Source organism: Acomys minous (genome assembly GCF_964271855.1).
Source record: "Acomys minous genome assembly, chromosome: 12".
NCBI lineage: Eukaryota > Metazoa > Chordata > Mammalia > Rodentia > Muridae > Acomys > Acomys minous.
This window is the reverse complement of record NC_140493.1, coordinates 37,809,804-37,823,707: the sequence shown is the minus strand read 5'-3', so window position 1 is coordinate 37,823,707 and position 13,904 is coordinate 37,809,804. Positions and strand designations below refer to the sequence as shown.

At 38.8% G+C, this 13,904-nt stretch overlaps 1 long non-coding RNA gene across 1 annotated transcript; it reads left to right on the top strand.

The window, feature by feature from the left end:
- The first annotated feature begins 4,753 nt into the window (after positions 1-4,753).
- On the top strand, positions 4,754-11,950 carry LOC311609716. Its single transcript, XR_014783478.1, has 3 exons — positions 4,754-4,884; positions 9,057-9,171; positions 11,845-11,950. It is a non-coding gene; the product is annotated as an uncharacterized lncRNA (long non-coding RNA).
- The last annotated feature ends 1,954 nt before the right edge of the window (positions 11,951-13,904 follow it).

The following is a 13,904-nucleotide window of genomic DNA, read 5'->3' as shown; positions in this document are numbered from 1 at the left end:
TTCTTTTTCTACTATACCTGGAGTGATTTCTGGCCATTGTATAAACCTTCCAAGATGCCATTTCTGTTCTGAGGACTGACAAGTAGGAGGCTACTTCATAACCAGAACTAGTCCTTTTACATAGGTTGGAGGCTGTCCCAGTGCTCTAGGACTTGTGTGCATAAGACGCTCGACAGAAGAAATCAGCTCTCAGTATATTTAAGTAAAGGCATGGAAGGGGATCAAGGGAAGAGTCACATTTAAGCTGAAGGCAAAATGCAATGCACACTTAGATTCCCTGACACTGCATAGACTTATGTTCTTGGGCAAAGACAATTGTTTTTCCTGGCTCATCCCCTCAAATATGCAGACAAATCCTCGATGGCAGCAACAGCTAAGAAGAGTTTATAGCCAGCTTGAAAGGGAAGTCAGTAATATGAGCCCTGTTTACTCGTGCCAAATTGCACAGTCTGGTTTTAGAAAAACTTTAATATGCAAAATTTGTTATTGATCATCATGAGGGGTTTTAGTCTTTTTGGATTTTTGTTTGTTTGTTTGTTTTTTGTTTTGGGTGGTATTGTTGCAATGTTCTATATATGTTTTCCCAGAGTTATTTTGAAAAACAAAAGTGATGAAAAAGATTTTTGTTCGTGGTGATGGTCCTATGTTAGTGACTTGCCTTAGAACGGACTAGAGAGATATCATGATGGGCAAAATGCCTGCTGAGCAAACAGGAAAAAAATGACTTTGGGTGCCCAGAATCTATATAAAAGTGAGGTGTGGTGGCACATATCTGCAAAAACAGCACTGAAAGTGTATTAACAGGCAGGTCCTGGGTTCTCACAAGTAAGCTAGTATAGTTAAAATAGTGAGCTCCAGGTTCAGGGAGACATCTTGTTTAAAAAAGAAAAAAAAAGTAAAGAAAGAGAGTAATAAAGGAAGACACACCATTAACCCCTGGCCCCTACACATTGTACCTCTCATTCACATGTGCATCATACATAGGCATCCAATACACACACACACACACACACACACACACACACACACACACACACACTAGATATACAGAAAGAGATGATAAGAAATGCAGGACAAAAGTTATAGTTTGTATTTTAGCTAGTGTAAGTAATGGATAGTCACTCTGAAGTGAAAACAATAAAATTACATAAATATTTCATTTTTAATCTTTTAGAAAGCATTTATTTGTTTACTACTGAAGGTGGTAGTGCACACTATTGCTCACATGTGAGTGAAGTCCTTTCATCACGAGCATCATATGGGTCTGAGGGTCCAGCCCTTGTTTGTATCTTTTGGGACCAGTCTCCATATTCCTAAAATAGTCTTGAAATTTCTCCAGTTTCCCATCATTGTTTTAGCTGTTCATGCCCATTAACTCTAGGGTCTTGCAATTATAGGTTAAATATTTTGCGGTAGTTTATGATTTGGCTCGTTTCTATGTATGTAACTATGATGTCGCCATAGCAAACGTCTGTGTAACATGATAACTGTAATTTCCATTGCACAAAGAAAATAATGATTCTTCAAGCTGACTTAAAAGGCTGAATAATTGAAATGAGTGGCAAAGAACGTGTGTATTCATCTGTGGGAGAGCTGCGCATGGGCTGCAGAGGATCTGCGTGCGTCTAAGCCACTGTAGCTAAGGGGATTACTAATTGAACATCTACATGTTAACATGCTCTCTCTATCTCTGCACTTCTGATTAGAGGATTTATCCAGCCATCCTTTATTGTAGTCCTCTTGTGAATAACATGGATATTGTTTCACTAGGAAGTTCAGAACTTCCAGGAGTAGTAGGAAAATACATTCTTTTCTTTTTAGGTGGTTTTAAATATTCTTCCTGACTCAAAGTCATTGAACGTTTTATAGCTCCAGCAGCTGTTGTAAAAGAAACATGAAAATTAAGAAATTTGACTTTATATTGGTATATTTCTCAGAAAAAAAGCAAAACAATCTCATCTATCTCATCATGTATGTACTTTCATTTATGCTTAATATTTCCAACTCACTTTTTCTACAAAAAGAGTGTGGGAATTTTGTTACAGTTGTCACATTTTTTTGTTTGGTTTTTTGTTTGTTTGTTTTTAAGACAGGGTCTCTCAGTGTAGCCTTAGCTGTCCTGGACTTGCCACATTTTTTTTCTAATTTAAAAAGTCCAGATAAAGTAAGAAAATAAAATAGAGAGAAGACATTAGGTATAAATCTAGGGATTAAAACAAATATAAGCTAGGCAAATAAAAGCATTTAAGAGTCATTACATGGTGAGCAATGTGGAAAATGCCCAATGAAGGGGAGGGACGAGGTTCCCCTCTCTCCCCTTTTGCAGGGAGCACCACTGAGCATCTGAGAGATGGAGCAGCCTCTCACAACTTACAACTGCCTCAAAGAGAACAAAACAAGACCTGGGATTCCTGCTGTTAACTGAGCCTTTTCACAGCAGACCACACTGATTTCTTGGAACTTAGACAATACTTTCACCCTAAGTATGAATACATTTCTCTAGTGCTCAGAGAGCTACAGGTCTCCAGTGAGTGGCCAGTAATCAGAGAGAGGGGGAGGGGGGAGAGAGAGAGAGACAGAGAGACAGAGAGAGAGACAGAAACACAGAGACAGAGACAGAGACAGACAGAGACACAGAGACCGAGACAGAGACACAGAGACATAGAGACCGAGACAGAGACACAGAGACAGAGAGAGACAGATACAGAGAGAGAGACAGACACAGAGAGACAGAAACAGAGAGAGAGAGAGAGAGAGAGAGAGGGACAGAGACAGAGAGAGACAGAGAGAGACAGAGAGAGACAGAGAGACAGAGAGAGAGGGACAGAGAGAGAGACAGACAGAGAGAGAGAGAGAGAGAGAGAGAGAGAGAGAGAGAGAGAGAGGAGTCCAAAGGGGTTAATTGACTTGCAAAATGTCAAGCATAACTTCAAAGGACTGATCACACTGCTCAAAGCTTATCACTTTCCCCAGAAATTCTTTAAGAAGATTGATTTTATTTACTTTCTTTTTTACCTAGATAAGATATGTTTATGATTAGTAACTCAGCCCATTGTAACAAACTTTTTGTAATGACTCTGCCCCCACAAAACCAGACATATACTTGTTTATAGTTTTTAAAAGTTGTTTCAAAACATGGTACAATCTTTTTGTTCTATACAATGATTTTTTATTACTTTTAAGAAAAATGTTTAATTCCTCATTGAATGGATACTTTAAAAAACAACGCCGTACATTTACACAGAATTATAAAAACAATATAACAGAGACGTTTAAATACTTCCTGCAATTTAAGGTAAGTGATGGTTCAAAACTATTTTAAAAAAAACCATGAATGGCACGCCCCTTCTAGTTTTTTGATAGTTCTTGAGAAAGCATATACTTACATGGACAAATTACCTATGTTGACCCCCACTTCTATGGTATCTCTGGCCCATAAATTATAGAGCTAAGGGGACTACACACTATTTACACTATAGGAAAACTGGACAGATGGTTGAAATAGAAAGCAGACTTCCATTTCTCTGTTCCACCAAATTTTACTTGTTAGGAACTAAACTCTTATTGGCCCTGTGCCACATTTAATAACAGAAAACAGAAGGACTGAGATAACGGGTTCCTCAGATAACTCTGTTGCACACTGAAGTGTGACTTCTGTTTCGTCTCAAAACAGAAATATGTAATTCACAATTTTAACTTAGAATGCTTTAGGAATTTATAAGGTTATTGCTGTAAAAATTTAATATATTCATTTTACTAAATAAATAATAAATACTGATTAAATTCTAAGTTAAAATTCATAACTCATTCTATTCTCAATGGGAGTGTGAAACAAAAGGTGACTGACACATGATCAAGGAGTCAGTTAATTAAATTTTCAAGTAACTATTTGCAACTCACATTTTTAGTTATAATTTTTCCTGTTTGCTCATGCAACCTATTTTTCAAATATAATCATTCCTAGATAATGTTTCTAGACACTATATACTCAAGAAAGAGAATATGTTCTATTTATTCATATGAGTTGAATAAAATCTGCTTACTAAATTACTATAAAATATGAAGACTATTGACTAGGATATAACAAAATATAATTATTTTATTCTATATTATATGTTTCATATCACAAACTAAATATTTTCTCACTTACAACAATACCTGTTGAATGTAAGTAACATTTGTTTTCTGTTTTTCAAGTGCCTGGATTATAGATATTATAAGGACCAGGAATATTCCTAGACCAACAAGAATGAGATGCCTAAAAAGGAGGGAGGGTGGGAACGGGAGGATGGGAGCAGATTACAATCAGGATGTTATGTGAAAAAAGTATAATAAAAAAGGAAGTAAGAAAACACTGGGAGGTTGTGTAGGCATAAAATGCAAATAAATAAATAAATAAATAAGTAAATAAATGCAAATACTTCTGGGAAGAACTCATCAGAGCCAGACCATGCCTCATTGAGAAAATAAGCAGACAAACATCAGTTCAGAAATGAATGAAGCCTGTAATTCTGACCTAAATAAAACTTTGAGCAGAAAAAAAAAATGAGAGGCCTAATCTTGGTGAATGAAGAAATCAACATGTACCTGATTGTTAGAACAGTGGTTTTCTTCACTAGAATGTAGGTGCAGGTATCCATTCTTTACAAGAAGGGACTTTTGACTTGGGGAACAAGGGCAAAACATGCTAAGTCTCACAGCTCATTTCTGTGAATGCATGTTGGATGCCATTTGTGTACTCAGCACTGGTCCTCCTGGTAGTGCTGTTCAATAATGACACAGGCATGTCCTTGATGAAGGAGTGAGACTCATATCCAACTTGCCTTTTTGTCTAGCTTCAGTTTTGTCTTCCTAGGGCCTCCTAGAGAGGGTGACTCCTGAAAGGTAAGCACAAGCCGAGATGATAAGAATAGAAAGGGTGTTCAAGTGGAGAGGAAACACTGTACAAAGGCACAGAAGAGTAAGCATGCTGTGCACAAAAGAGAATAGTGATTATGGAGGAGCTTAATATGATGTACCTTTTATTTGCCTGATGCTATTGTCATCTCAGAGGCTTACTGCGCAATAAGCTCACCCTTTCCAGCTCTTTCTGAACTCTCATTGGCTCATTCAACACAGCTGCTCTAGCCCAAACACTTTTCCAAGCTGACTGATACCATTTGGCTTCTCTTGGCTTCTCACTGGTGTTCTCTGCTTGGAAAATTGTCCCTGAACTCCATGAACTGAGCTGATCTAAGCTGCCACAAACTAAACTGTCACTGCACTGCCTTTCAACTGACTCCCCCACTGACTGCCAACTGATGGATCTTAACAGAACTGACTGTCTCCTCTACTGAATTGTCAACTATCCTCAACTCTACTCCTTTCTCTACTATACAGTCTTCTCTACTGAGCTCTCTACTCTACTCTACTCTACTCTGCTGTATTGTCTTCTCTCCTCTCTCTCTCTCTCTCTCTCTCTCTCTCTCTCTGTCTCCCTCTGTCTCTGTCTCTGTCTCTCTCAACTTTATTGTACTCAAGTCTACTATACTGCTATTAGGTAGCTTCTATTTCCTGTCTGTTCTTGTGAGAGGTAAGCATATCCTATCTCTGACTCACTCTGCCAAATCTTTCTCTGATTCATCACTTTGTCTGTCCCTCAATTAGAAGTCATGTTCAACTTGGTGCCTCCTTCTACAAACTAACTTTACCTTCGTTGTTTGGAAATAAAGGTATATACTAAGGGTGCCTATGTATTCCAGCCAGAGGAACTAAAGGTGTGTCATTCCAGTTGGATCACACAAATCTAGAAGGTCTTAGATGTGATCCCTTGCCAGAACTGCCATTTTGCTGGATTAAAATTCTGCTACATTTTAAGTGACTGGGCAATTAACCCTACAATCAATGACCATTGGCTATAACTGAAGAGACATAGCAGTCCTAGAATTAGCCCATGGAAGACTTTTAAGAAAGATAACTAAATGGCCAAATTTGTGTTTGGATACATCAGCCTATGTTGTGGTAAACGGCTCAAAATGAAATGTTCAAGAGGAAGAATACTAGAGGCATACAGACCAATGTGAAGCTTATTATGGAAATATATGTGCAACTTGCCTTCATAGTGTCAGTCACACACTTCCCACTTGAGTATATGTTCAAGGTTTTTTTTTCTGTGAAATAATCATCATTGAATGTGGCTTATTTATAAAGCAAGGACACCTGAAAGTAAGTGAATACTAATAACTAATTAATGAATAATTATTTATTGATCTACTATTGAATGAAAGCCGTGAGGATTAGTTCATAACCAAGAATAGACATTTAGAATAATCAAGAAATAAAAGCGCTGGTAAAACTTGCCAACAAATTGACAATGACATCTGGGTGCCCAAATTAATAAGGCAGTGAAGCTGTAGGACTAAGTCTACAAACAAAACGTGTCAAGTGTAAAACCATGGCTACTCTAAGCTCAAGTCAGAGCGCCCCAACTTGCTAGTCAGCATCTGCAGCAGAGACTTACACTATCTTCAGGCTTTACTGTGCTTCACAATGCTCTAATGTGACCAAAGCAATCAATGTGGTACCTTCATGTGGTACCTAAGCACAGGAGCTGTTTCTTGGAAAGAACACAGAGCAACACCTGCCAGACAGCATATGCTCAATGACAAAACTCAGATTGAATTCTCATTAAGTCATTTGTCACCTCCGACTGCTCCCTTACAGGGAGGTGACAGCTTTTACATCCCAGAAATGCCTTTTGTTTATTCTGCACTCCTTGAATAGGTTTATTGTCTTTATTTAACAAATGGCAAGGCAAAAGCCTCAAACTAGTGACATGCTACACTTCACACAGAAAAGGCTGCCATAGTGTTGAGTAGCACTTCCTACCCAAAATTTCCCAAGGAGAGCACACTGAGGACTGTGTGGCTTTAGAGAGCTTAAAACTATCACTTAATGGTGGCATTTATTAAAAGATGGCATTCTGAGGTTGTGCCACTATAGATATGCTTAGCTGTATTTAACACTGACACCCAAAGCTTTTGAAAAATTGTTCAGACTTGTGAAATGTGTTGCAGTCCATTATATATCCACCTTCTAAAATGTATGACAATATTTTCCTGTATAAAATTAATGTAAAGCTATTTGTTGTTAGGTCAGATAAAGAACATTATACATCATAGGTTTGCATCGGCTTTGATTCTGAATTTCTATGCCACACTTGAGAAATAAAGATAATGAGGAAGACAATGAAGGATGGAGGAATTAGGCAGCTTTGGACAAAAGAAAGGAAGTCAAATAAAATTAACCCGGAGCTCAGACATCCTTTGTGAATCTGCAGAGGTGAACTGGTAGTACTGGGTTTGGGGTACATATGGCAGAGATGATGAAGTCTTCATCCTTTGGATCTCTGGGTTGGTGACAGAAAGTCCAAAGTGGAAAGAGAAATTTACAGCTCTAGTGTTGTGGAATAAATGGACCACATCAAAAGCTTTTCTGCTACAATTTGCTTTGGATTTTTAGGATCAATAAAGAAACAATTTAAATAAGAACCCAAAATGTTTACAAAAAGTATGAAAGCAAATGTTTCCAAGTCCTAGGAAGAAAATCTGAAGTTGATTTTCTATGTGGCTTGCAGACCAGGACAGGTATCTGAAAACGTACTATCCCTTTTTTGGAGAAAAATAAACATTTTCAAACAAGCTCTGAGAAGTGTATATAGTAGTTTAAAAGTAAGTTTAATCTTTGTTTCTCATAACTGTTAAAATCGTGGGCATCATTTATATGCCTTTGTCCATTTGCTTTGTTGTTTTGTTTTTGGCCTTTTGGATGCTTTTGAAAGTCTCTTATAATTCTAATAACTAATAATCTTATTTTAAAAAATTGTCAGCCTAATATGTATTGATCTTTTTCCACATATAGTTTGAGAAACATTGCCTTAGTAATGAATGGCCTTCCTATTAAAAGGAGAAAAATAGTAATTGTTCCGTAAAATGTTAACCAAAATATACAGGAAGGTTTCTTACAAAGAGTAATAGTGGAAATAAATTTTATATTGTACATTTTCTCTGAAGATGTACAATATACCATTCACTATCTCTATATAAATAGGTCTCAATTTTCTATTAAATTTATTTTTTACTTGAGTGATTTGTTTGTGTGTGTGTGTGTGTGTGTGTGTGTGTGTATGTGTGTGTGTGTGTGTATGCATGCACACACGCATGCACTTAGGCATGTGTATATCATGTGAGCTTGGGGAGTCAGTGGGAAACTTTAGGAAATACAATATTAACAGAACTGAAATCAAACTTATACAGGTAGGACAGCTGCTATGGTGTACCTCCAGAAAGATATATGCCCCAAGGTGACAGACACACAGACAGACACACAGACACACACACATTAATGAAAGACATGCTTACTCCAAGGCCAGAAGTTGATTCTAGGTTTAAGTGGGCATTGCCTTTGAGTCTTAAGTGTGAACATGACTATGTTGGTACAATGAGCATCATAGCCTCACTTGGAGCTCAGGCAATATCTACCTATACGGTTGCTTACAACAGAAGGTTGAATGGAAGTCTGGGGTTTTTACATTCCCAGAAGATCCTTAGGTCAAGCACTCAGCTTTAGGGTGGGGCACAGAGCCCAGCCTCAACAGTGTTCTGCACAGAACTAGCCTTAAGGGGCACTGACAGACTAAATAGGTATCATACCATTTCATATGAGAGGGGTGGAGAAAGTGGCTGAAGACAAGCTTTCTCAAGAACGTCTGGAGAACTATGCATCTGTGTAGATCTCTCCTTTCCTAAGACACACCCACAAACATCAGAACAGGCAAGGGCTGAAGCATCTCCATTTTCTTTTTCTGTCATTTAACGGGGACAATTACCAATTTGCTACTCTTCACATGGAAGACATCCATGCCTAAGACAGCATTCCTCAAATGGTTTATGAAAAATCTTTTAAATTCATGTCTATACTTCAAGCATGTATACCATAGCACACCATAATGTACAACATAAAAACACCTTTCTTTGTTTTATTATTTTATTTTATGTGTATGGTTGTTTTGCTTGCAGGTGTGTCTGTGAACCATGTATGTACCACTGGAGACACAACTGGAGGCCCGAAGATGGCTTCAGATTACCTAAACCTGGAAACCCAGAGACTGAGCCACAGTGGAATCCAAGCCAGGTCCTCTGCAAAAGCAAGAATGCTCTTGACCACTCAGACATCTCTCCATCCCCAATATATCTTTCATCATTGATTCAATTATTCAAATCTAATTGAGTACCTTACGAATTTCAGGCATATTTTGTCCTTAAAGAGTGCAGCAATGAAAAAAATGGATTTCTTGTCCTTACAAAGATTATAATATGATGAAGAAAAACAGACTTAAGTAAATTAGGAAATGATTGCTGTGACGTGCATATGATTGCAATATTAAGGGAAGAGAGGAGAGATAAATTGAAGACTCACGAGATATTTTATGTGTGTTTACACACACAAAGGCTTACTATGTGTGGTCTACTGTGTGTAGCAACAGAATAAAAGCTAACATTTAAGTTATCCATTACCATGCAGCAAATTAAAAGATAGGGTACACTTAGACAAACACGGCTGGCAGAAAGAAGACCAAGTATGGTTTACAGGCTGAGAGAGACAATACAGAGGATGCCAGGCTTTGCTTCCGGTTACTGTGATAGATGTAGTAACAAAAACCAACTTGGGGAAGAAAGCTTTTATTCTATTGTATACATCCTAACCACAGTAGATCAAGGAAGGAAGTCAGGGTGGGAACTCAAAGCAGGAACCTGGAGGCAGGAACTACTTCAGCAGAATCCATGGAGGAATATTGTTTATTGCCTTGTTCTCCACGGATGGTTCATCTGCTGTTTTCTACAATACAGGACCTCCCAGCCATGGGTGGCACAGCCCACAGTGAGCCAAACCTTCCCACATCAACACTTAATCAAGAATTTCCCCCAAAGACATGCCCAGAGTCCGATCGGATGTAGTATTTATTCTGCTGAGTTTATTTCTTCGCAGATGAGCCTAGTGTGTGCATGGTGAGTTGACAGAAAAAAGTCAACACAAAGGGAAAACAGGAAATACTGTAGTATGGACAGTGTTTGATTTGTTTACACAAACAAAAAGGTATATACAAATATACAAACAGAAAGAGAAACAGAAAGAGAGACAGAGAGAGAGAGAGGGAGAAAGAGAGAGACAGAGAGAGACAGAGAGAGAGAGAGAGAGACAGAGAGAGAGACAGAGAGAGAGAGAGAGACAGAGAGAGAGAGAGATTGAGAGGGGATTCTGCATGTCTCTTCTCTCCCTGAGATCTGTTTAGGTAGCTAGATTAGGGGAGTTAACAATGGCAACTTTAACCAAATGGAGAGTGAAACTGCCTGTTCACAACAAGGCCATTTGCCACCTTCTGAATTTTTACTAAGTGAACTTGCTACTTTTTAACAAATGGTGTTTTTTAAAGTCTCAGGTTTTGTTAGAAAGGAAGTGCTATAACTGGACCAAGTGCGGTGAAACTCCAGCTAGATCATGGCAGATGGCTACAGAGCATCAAATGCTGCTTCTGGATAGGAAGCTTCTGAATTTGAGCCATTGCTTCAGGGGACACACAGTGACCACAATTCCAGGGATACATTAATGTTTAAATAGTTAGATGAAGTAGCTTCAACACAGGCCATTAGCCTTGGAAAACATGTTAAACTGGATTAAAATTACCCATGATACAGGGAGATGGGATGAGACTATTCGACAGGCTCCAGGACTGCTCACCTTGTATTCTCACCATGCTGGGAGCCTGGAAAGTAAGAGCTGGGTATATTTTCTGAAATAGTGTGTTGGGTTAGACTGGGTTAGATGTAAGAGGAGTACAGTCTTCATATTAAGGTGTTGAGAGTCCTGCTATTGGCAACATCTCAAAGCAGGCCATGTGAAAAATCAGCACTGGAAGCCAGGTAAAGGGAATAAGGGCTTGTAAGGCAGAGCTCAAGTTCAGAGAGACGGAACCCAGTGACTATGGGAGTTTGTAAAGCAGAAGTATCTAGGCCCAACACTGACACAGAGAAGAGTTTACATTAAGAAGCTGTGATTTACTATCTGCACTTACAGCCATTTCTTCCTCACGAAATTCAAAGTTGTGTTACCTTCCTCAGCTTGATATCTGATTTCATCCCCAAAAGCTGAAAAGGTCTTGAGATGACCACTCTGTAGATGGTTGAGGAAAGCTCCAAAAACTAGGGACCTCAGCACAGGACAAGGAATATGCTCTGAAATCAGATTTCAGCGGTTCAATCTTTTCTTCCCAGATTAAGGTCTTGGGTTAGCTATAGACATCATCTGATCTCAATTTGTGCCTATGACATGTGATGACAATAATGTTACTATGTTAAAAAGGCTACAGTGAGCATCGGTGAGATGCCCAATGACTGTGAGTATGGGAAGAAAAAGAACACGAGGAGGTAGGTGGAGGAGGGAGAGGAAGTTAGAGAAAGAGGCAGAAGAAAAGGAATAGCATTGCACAGGACACTGTGTACATGATATCACTCACTGGACACCAACATGAAGAAATAAAGTCTCGGTCTTAGGACCTCGATGATCTGGCCAGAGTGCAAAATTCTAGAACTATTGGTGAGTGCTGAGAAGAGGGAACCAGCTGGAGTTTTGTAATCTAGCCATCTAGGCGGTGGAAATGAGCCACGCAACTAATCGTCTGAGCTCTTCTCATTGACCCCAGCCCTCTTCAGCGCTCGGGTGTCCCCAGGCCAGGAAACACCTGTCACACAACTTCTATGAATGTGGGGATTAATCTGTATTCATGTCTTGTGTCCTTATCACCCACAGCTATGCAGAACAGGCAGAAAACTCACTGGGAGAGTTTATCCCCATTCATCTGACTAATTTGGTTTTCGACTTCCTTTGCTTCCTGCTTCCCGGTCCTTGAAGAGGTAATGCTGGAATAGGAGCTCAGGGAACTGCAGCTGTACTCACAGACCACCATGCTCAGTCACAGACGGGCTGCCACAGCATTGTGATCACCACAAACTCTTTGTTTTTGCATTTTCCTGGGAATAAGTACAATATCCAGATTATCTGTTATTTTGTGAGTGTTCTCTTGCTGGCTGTCGAGAGAAGATACCTGGGGTCAGCAGATTTTCCCCCAGGGTGCTTGTAAGTAAAGACAGATTTCTTAGGATTGTATTTCTGCTGTTTATTAGTTGATTGTTACTGTTATTATGAATAATCATGTGTTTAGATGTGTAAGTCTATATAGAAATCCTACTTCAGGGTCTGTGAGTCAAAAATTGGATTCAGCAAAAGTGACTTGGTTTTCTTGGAGCCACAGGGCTGACACCAAGGCATCAGCAGGGTCATGTTACATTATGGTGGTCCTGTGAACACCTCCAGGATCATCAGGCTGCTACATGATACTGTTTTGAGGAGCTGTAGAGCATAGGTTTATTTTTCCTTCTTGAGTGTTGTCTAGGAATCCTTCTCATTTCGTGTATGGAAGGGATCTTCCAAGAACGGAGAAATAACACATAGTCATAAAAGGCGACATGGAGAAATAATAATAGGAAAATTAAAAAGGAAGGAAGTGCTGGGTAGGTAAAAGGATGCGGAGGCGGATAGCTAACTCTAAAGGCCTTCTGAAAAACCATTTGCAAAATTACTACTAAAGAATCTTACTAATATATATATATATATTATATATACTAATATATAATATATATACTAATATACATATATAAATACACACATATATATATGAAAGGAATTTAAGCAGAGACACCATACAATGAGAAAGATAATATTATAACTAGACATCAAATGCAACCAAGTGAAACCTATAGTTCCAGGATTGGGTTACATATTTTTTAGTTATTGGCCAAAGAGGTCCCATAGAATCTGCAAATATTTTGGCTAGTGCTAGTGCTTAAGGTTGTCCTCCATAAACCACTGTTATTGCTATCAGGGTGCCGAAGACATCAGGGACTTACATCATTGATCCTGGGGTGAAACTGAGTTGATGCTCAGTTAAAAGCTTCACCCCTATTTTCTAGCACTAATAGTGCTGCAAGGTGCTATACAGACTACTGGAGGGTAAAGGTCAGCATCAGTCTCATGCAGCTATGAACTCTATGAGCTACAATAGTGACCCAAGCGTAGGATATACCTACCTTTGCAGTAGTGACACAAATGTTATGGTAGTAACCAACCATCATTTGCTTGGATTTGAGGCCTAGTCCATGATAAAAAAGGAACCCATACCTGACATTGTTAATGAGGCCAAGAACTTGAGACTAAATTCTGTAAAAATGAACAGCAAAACCAAAACAAAACAAAAAAACAAAAAACAAAAAAATAACCTCCTGATATTGTTATAGCCATAAATAAGGATATCACTGAGGCCTGTTCCATGATTTAAAAAAAACCCATACATGACACTGTTAATGAGGCCAAGAGCTTGAGACTAAATTCTGTAAAAATGAACAGCAAAAACAAAAACAAAAACAAAATAACCTCCTGATATTGTTATAGCTATAGATAAGGACATCACTGAACCAAAGAAGCTTCTTATTGTAGGACACAGTAATTAAAACAGAGACCCAAAACTGTACATCATACAGAGAGTGAGAAACTCTGCTACACTCAGCCCTACGTTGGGACTCTGTGCCATAGCTTCATTCTCAAGGATCATGGATCTATGTGGAGGAAGGTGCATAGGGATTTTAAGAGCCAGAGAGGGGACGGTGGTGAACACAAGGAAGCAGTTTTTTCCAGACACATCAGGACCAATGCACATGTAAACTTACTGAGATTGTGACACCATATATGGGACTTGAACAAATGTCTAACCAGACAGTATCCCAGCACAGAGAAAAGGAAGTAAGTACAAAGCC